At 37.0% G+C, this 6,681-nt stretch overlaps 1 non-coding gene across 1 annotated transcript; it reads right to left on the bottom strand.

Annotated features, from left to right (window-relative positions):
• Nucleotides 1–3,595: 3,595 nt before the first annotated feature.
• LOC132014651 (U4 spliceosomal RNA) lies at nucleotides 3,596–3,732 on the bottom strand. Its single transcript, XR_009403333.1, has one exon. It is a non-coding gene; the product is annotated as a U4 spliceosomal RNA (small nuclear RNA).
• Nucleotides 3,733–6,681: the final 2,949 nt, after the last annotated feature.

Genomic DNA, 6,681 nt, shown 5'->3' with positions numbered 1-6,681 from the left:
TACATTTTGTGAAATTGAGGAATGTTCCCTCTATCGATATACTTTGAATAATTTTAATCAGTAAGAGATGCTGTATCTTGTCAAATGCTTTTTTTCACCAATTGAGAGGACCATGCAGTTCTTCTCTCTTCTCTTACTGATTTGCTCTATCACATTGTTTGATTTGCAAATGTTGAATCACCCTTGCATCCCATGGATAAACTCCACTTGGTCATGGTAGATAGTCTTTTTAATGTACTGTTGGATCATATTATCCAGGATCTTCTTGAGAATCTTAGCATCCATATTCATCAGGGATATTGGTCTGACATTCTCCCTTTTGATGGGGTCTTTGCCTTCTTTAAGGATCAGGGTAATGCTGGCTTCATAAAAAGAGTCTGGAAGTTTTCCATCTGTTTCAATTTTTTGAAACAGCTTCAGGAGAATATGTGTTATTTCTTCTTTGAAAGGTCAGTAGAATTCGGCAAAGAATCCATCAAGTCCTGCGCTATTGTTTTCTGGGAGGTTTTTGATCACTGCTTCAATCTTGTTACTAGATATTGATCTATTCAGGTTAGCAATTTCTTCCTGATTCAGTTTTGGAAGTTTATAGGTTTCCTGGAAAGCATCTATTTCTTTTAGGTTGCTTAACATATTGGCATATAACTGTTGATAATAATTTCTGATGATTGTTTCTATTTCCTTGGTGTTAGCTGTGATCTCTTCCCTATCATTCATAATTTTATTAATTTGGGTCCTCTCTCTTTTATTTTGGATTAATTTGGACAATGGTTTATCAATCTTATTGATTCTTTAAAAAACAACAGCTTCTAGTAACATTGATGTGATCTACGGTATCTCTAGTTTCTATCTCATTGATCTCTGCTCTAGTCTTGATTATTTCCCTTCTTTTGTGTCTGGTTGGCTTAATTGTTGTTGATTCTCTGGCTTTTAAGGGGTAAAGAGAGCTGGTGTATTCTGGATTTTTCAATTTTTTTGAGGGAGGCTTGGATGGCTATATATTTCCCCTGTAGGAACACCTTCACTGTATCCCATAGGTTTTGCAGCGAAGTGTCTCCGCTCTCACTGGTTTCCATGAATTGTTGAAGTTCTTTGATTTCCCGGTTGATCCAAACATTATTTTTAATTTCTTTTCAGTGTACCAGAATTCATTTTTTATGCACCACACCCAGTACTCCATGCAATACGTGCCCTTCCCAATACCCACCACCAGGCTCACCCACCTTCCCACCCCCCACCCCTTCATAACCCTCAGATTGTTGTTAAGAGTCGATAGTCTCTCAACTCCCTATTGTCTCCATCTCTCCATGTGCTCCATGTTATTTCTTATCCTCCACAAATAAGTGAAACCATATGATAATTGCCTCTCTGCTTGACTTATTTCACAAAACATAATGTCCTCCAGTCCCGTCCATGTTGACACAAAATTTGGGTATTCATCCTTTCTGATGGAGGCATAATACACCATAGTGTACACGGACCACATCTTCCTTATCCATTCATCCATTAAAGGGTATCTTGGTTCTTTCCATGGTTTGGCAACTATGGCCATTGCTGCTATGAACATTGGGGTACAGATGGCCCTTCTTTTCACTACATCTGTATCTTTGGGGTAAATACCCAGTAGTGCAAATGCAGGGTCATAGGGAAGCTCTATTTTTAATTTCTTGAGGAATCTCCACACTGTTCTCCAAAGGGGCTACAACAACTTGCATTCCCACCAACAATGTAAGAGGGTTTGCTTTCTTCACACGTTGCTTATTGTCCTGTTAATATTGGCCATTCTAATTGGTGTAAGGTGATATCTCAATGTGGTTTTGATTTGTATCTCCCTGATGGCTAGTGATGATGAACATTTTTTTGTATGTCTGATAGCCATTTGTATGTCTTCATTGGATAATTGTCTGTCCATATCTTCTGTCCATTTTTTGATATGATTGTCTGTTTTTTGTGTGTTGAGTTTGAGGAGTTCATTATAGATCCTGGATATCAACCTTTTGTCTGTACTGTCATTTGCAAATATCTTCTCCCATTCTGTGGGTTGCCTCTTTGTTTTGTTGACTGTTTCCTTTCCTGTGCAGAATATTTTGATCTTGATAAAGTCCCAAAAGTTCACTTTTGCTTTTGTTTCCTTTGTCTTTGGAGACATATCTTGAAAGAAGTTGCCGTGGCTGATATTGAAGAGATTACAGCCAATGTATTCCTCTAGGATTCTAATATATTCCTGCCTCATGTTGAGGTCTTTTATCCATTTCGAGTTTATCTTTGTGTATGGTGTAAGAAAATGGTCAAGTTTCATTCTGCTACATATAACTGTCCAATTTTCCCAGCACCATTTATTGAAGAGACTGTCTTTTTTCCACTGTATATTTTTTCCTACTTTGTTGAAGAATAGTTGACCATAGAGTTGAGGGTCCATATCTGGGCTCTCTACTCTGTTCCACTGGTCTATGTGTCTGTTTCTATGTCAGTACCATGCTGTCTTGGTGATCACAGCTTTTTAATAAAGATTGAAGTCAGGCAACGTGATGCCACCAGTTTTATTTTTGTTTCTCAACATTTTCTTAGCAATTCAGGGAGGGTCTCTTCTGATACCACACAAATTGGGGGATTGTTTGTTCCAAATCTTTGAAAAATGCTAGTGGAATTTTGATTGGAATGTCATTGAAAATATAGCTTTCTCTAGGCAATATAGACATTTCAACGATGTTTATTCTTCCCATCTATGAGCATGGAATGTTCTTCCATCTTTTTGTGTCTTCTTCAATTTCTTTCATGAGTGTTCTGTAGTTCTTTGAGTACAGATACTTTACCTCTTTGATTAGGCTTATTCCAAGATATCTTATGGTTCTTGGTGCTATAGTAAATGTAATTGATTCTTTAATTTCCTTTTCTGTATTTTCAATATTAGTGTATAAGAAAGCAACAGATTTCTGTACATTGACTTTGTATCCTGCAATGTTCCTGAATTGCTGTATGAGTTCCAGTAGTTTGGGGGTGGAGTCTTTTTTGTTTTCCATATTAAGTATCATGTCATCTGTTAAGAGAGTTTGCCTTCTTCATTGCCAATTTGAATATCTTTTATTTCTCTTTGTTGTCTCATTGCCATTGCTGGGACTTCTAATACCATGTTGAACAAGAGTGGTGAGAGAGGGCTTTCTTGTTGTTTTTCTGATCTCAACAGAAAGGCTAAGAGCTTTTTCCCACTGAGGATGATATTTGCTGTGTTTTTTTCATATATAGATTTGATGAAGTTGAGGAATGTTCCCTCTCTCCCTATACTTTGAAGTGTTTTAATCAGGAACATATGCTAGATTTTGCCAAATGCTTTTTCTGCATCAATTGAGAGAACCATGTGGTTCTTCTCTCTTCTCTTATTGATTTGTTCTATCACATTGATTGGATCCTATTTGCTAGGATCTTGTTGAGAATCTTAGCATCCATATTCATCAGAGATATTTGACTTAAATTCTCCTTTTTGGTGGGGTCTTTGCCTTGTTTGGGGATCAGGTAATGCTGGCTTCATAAAAAGATTCTGGAAGTTTTCCTTCTGCTTCAATTTTTTCAAAGTGATTTAGGAGAATATATGTTATTTCTTCTTTGAAAGGTTGGTAGGATTCCAGAGGGAATCCATCAGGTTCTGGGCTCTTGTTTTCTGGGAGGTTTTTCAATTAGCAATAATCGCGCCTCGGATAAACCTCATTGGCTACGATACTGCCACTGCGCAAAGCTTCTGGGAGGTTTTTGATCACTGCTTCAATCTAGTTAGTAGATATTGGTCGACTCAGGTTGTCAATTTCTTCCTGTTTCATTTTGAAGTCTATAGGTTTCCAGGAATGCATCCATTTCATCTAGGTTGCTTAACTTACTGGCATATAACTGTTGATACTAATTTCTGGTGACTGTTTCTATTTCTTTGGTGTTCATTGTGATCTCTCCCTTTTCATTCAGAATTTTATTAATTTGGGCCTTATCTCTTTCTTTTGTATTAGGTTGGCCAATGGTTAATCGATCTTACTGATTCTCTCAAAATTCCAGCTTCAATTTCATTGATGCGTTCTGCTGTATCTCTAATTTCTATCTCATTGGCTCTGCTCTAATATTGATTATTTTCCTTCTTGTGTGTGTAGTTGACTTAATTTGTTGTTGATTCTCCAGTTCTTTAAGGTGTAGAGACAGCTGGTGTGTTCTGGGTTTTTCTATTTTTTTTTTTTTGAGGGAGGCTTGGATGGCTATGTATTTCCCCCTTAGGACCACCTTTGCTGTACCCCATAGGTTTTGGATGAAAGTGTCTTCATTTTCATTGATTTCCATGAATTTTAAGTTCTTCTTTTGATTTCCTGGTTGTTCCAAACATTCTTAAGCAAGGTGGTCTTTAGCTTCCAGGTGTTTGAGTTCCTTTGGAATTTTTCCTTGTGAATGAGCTCCTGTTTCAAAGCACTGTGATCTGAGAATATGCAGGGAATAATCTCAATCTTTTGGTATTGGTTGAGCCCTGATTTGTGACCCAGAATGTGGCCTATTCTGGAGAAGGTTTCCATGTACACTCGAGAAGAATGAGGATTCTGTTGTTTTAGGGTGGAATGTTCTGTATGTATCTATGAGGTCCATCTGGTCCAATGTGTCATTCAATGCTCTTGTTTCTTTATTGATTTTATGCTTGGATGATCTGTCTATTACTGAGAGTGGTGTGTTGAAATCTCCTACTATTAATGTATTCATATCAATATGACTATTTTGATTAACAGTTTTCTTATGTAATTGGCTTATCCCATATTGGGGGCATAAATATTTAAAATTGTTAGATCATCTTGGTGGATAGCTCCTTTAAGAATTATGTAGTGTCCTTCTGTATCTTTGGCTACAGTCTTTAGTTTAAAATCTAATTTTTCTGATATTGATTCTGATTCTGAGAATCACTACCCCAGCCTTCTTTTGAGGCCCATTGGCATGAAGGATGCTTCTCCATCCCTTCACTTTCAGTCTAGATGTATCCTTAGGTTCAAAATGGGTCTCTTGTAGACAAAATATGAATGGGTCTTATTGTTTTATCCAATCTGCAACCCTCTGTCATTTTATAGCCACATTTAGGCCTTTCACATTGAGAGTGATTACTGAGAGATATATTTTAATTGACCTCGTGTTACCTTTAAAGTCTTTGTTTCTATAGATTATCTCCATATATTTTCTGTTCAATGATATTCCTAGGACTTTTCCTCTTTTATAGAACCCCACTCAATATTTCCTGCAATGTCAGCTTGGTGGTTGCCTAATATTTTAAACCTTGCTGGTCTTGGAAGATCTTTATCTTTCCATCCATTTTGAATGTCTTTCTTGCTGGATAAAGTATTCTTGGCTGCATGTTCTTCTCATTTAATTCCCTGAATATGTCTTGCCAGCCCTTTCTGGCTTGCCAGGTTTCTATGGACAGGTCTGATGTTATTCTTATGGGCTTTCCTGCGTACGTAAGGAAATTTTTTGCCTGAGCTGCTTTCGAGAGCGCCTGTATAAAATTATGATTGATCATTTTCACTAAGAGGTGCCTCGAGGTCTTTCTCAATTCTATGATTTTTGGGAGAAACCTTTCTGCCTCTAGTACATGAATACTGGTTCCATTCGTCAGAATGGGAAAATTTTTGTGGAGAATTTGTTCGATTATATCTTCTAGTCTTCCTTCTTTCTCCTCCCCCTCAAGGATTCCAATAATTATGACATTGGAACATTTCATGGCATCATTTATTTCCCTAATTTTGTTTTCATGGCTTCTAAGCTGTTTGTTCCAAGCTTCCTCCTGATCCTTTTTCTCTGTTTGTCCTCTAGATCACTAATTCTATTTTTTGCCTTAGTTACCCCAGCTTTTAGAGAATTTAGATTAGATGGAACTCATTGAGAACATTGTGAACATCATCCCTGGTGGCTTTTACTTTGCCCTAATCAATTCTATTTTGTCATCAATGGCTTTCTCCAACCTAGCTATTGCCTGGATAATTGCTAGCCTGAACCTCCTTTCCAACACACTGTCTACGTCTATATCCAATAGCTCTGATGTAGAAAGCCCTGTCTCTGAATTTTTCTTCTGTTGGGCATTCCTCCTCCTGGTCATTTTGGTGAGAGGTAGTTGAATGCATCGACTGCAGTGCAGGAAAGGTGCACCCTGGAATTCTTCTGAGCCATCAAGTGTCCCCACCTAAAAGAAAGAAAAAAAAGAGAGAGCTAAAGACAGAAAGATAAAATAGAAGAGAAGGCCCAGCCCAAATGTGCCCCAAGGTAAGATTTATGAAGTCTACAAACAAATACAGACAAACAAAAAGACCAACAAAAATAGATGACAAGAGAAAATAAATAAATAAAAACAAAACAAAAAAGGACCTTGTCAAAAAGAACCCCAAGTATAAGATTTATATACTACCAGGACAAAAACAAATACACAGATACACTGACAGAAGAAAATGATGGGAGAGTGGTTATAAATTCTCAGTGTGGGTACAGATATTATTTTGAATCTTCCTGGATGTATCTTGATATCTTTGTTAAAGGACTCAACTTTCCTAAGATAAAGGGGGATTAAAAACTGGTTTACCTATAGGGATAGCATTGATTGTGGAAAGGGGATTACCTCGAAATTTATCTCTATATGGATTTAAAAAGAAAGAAAAATAATAATGTAAAATAAAATAAATT

This window comes from Mustela nigripes, chromosome 3, assembly GCF_022355385.1.
Source record: "Mustela nigripes isolate SB6536 chromosome 3, MUSNIG.SB6536, whole genome shotgun sequence".
In the NCBI taxonomy this organism is placed as follows: domain Eukaryota; kingdom Metazoa; phylum Chordata; class Mammalia; order Carnivora; family Mustelidae; genus Mustela; species Mustela nigripes.
Note: the sequence above shows the minus strand (reverse complement) of the source record. Positions and strands in the feature narration are given on the sequence as shown.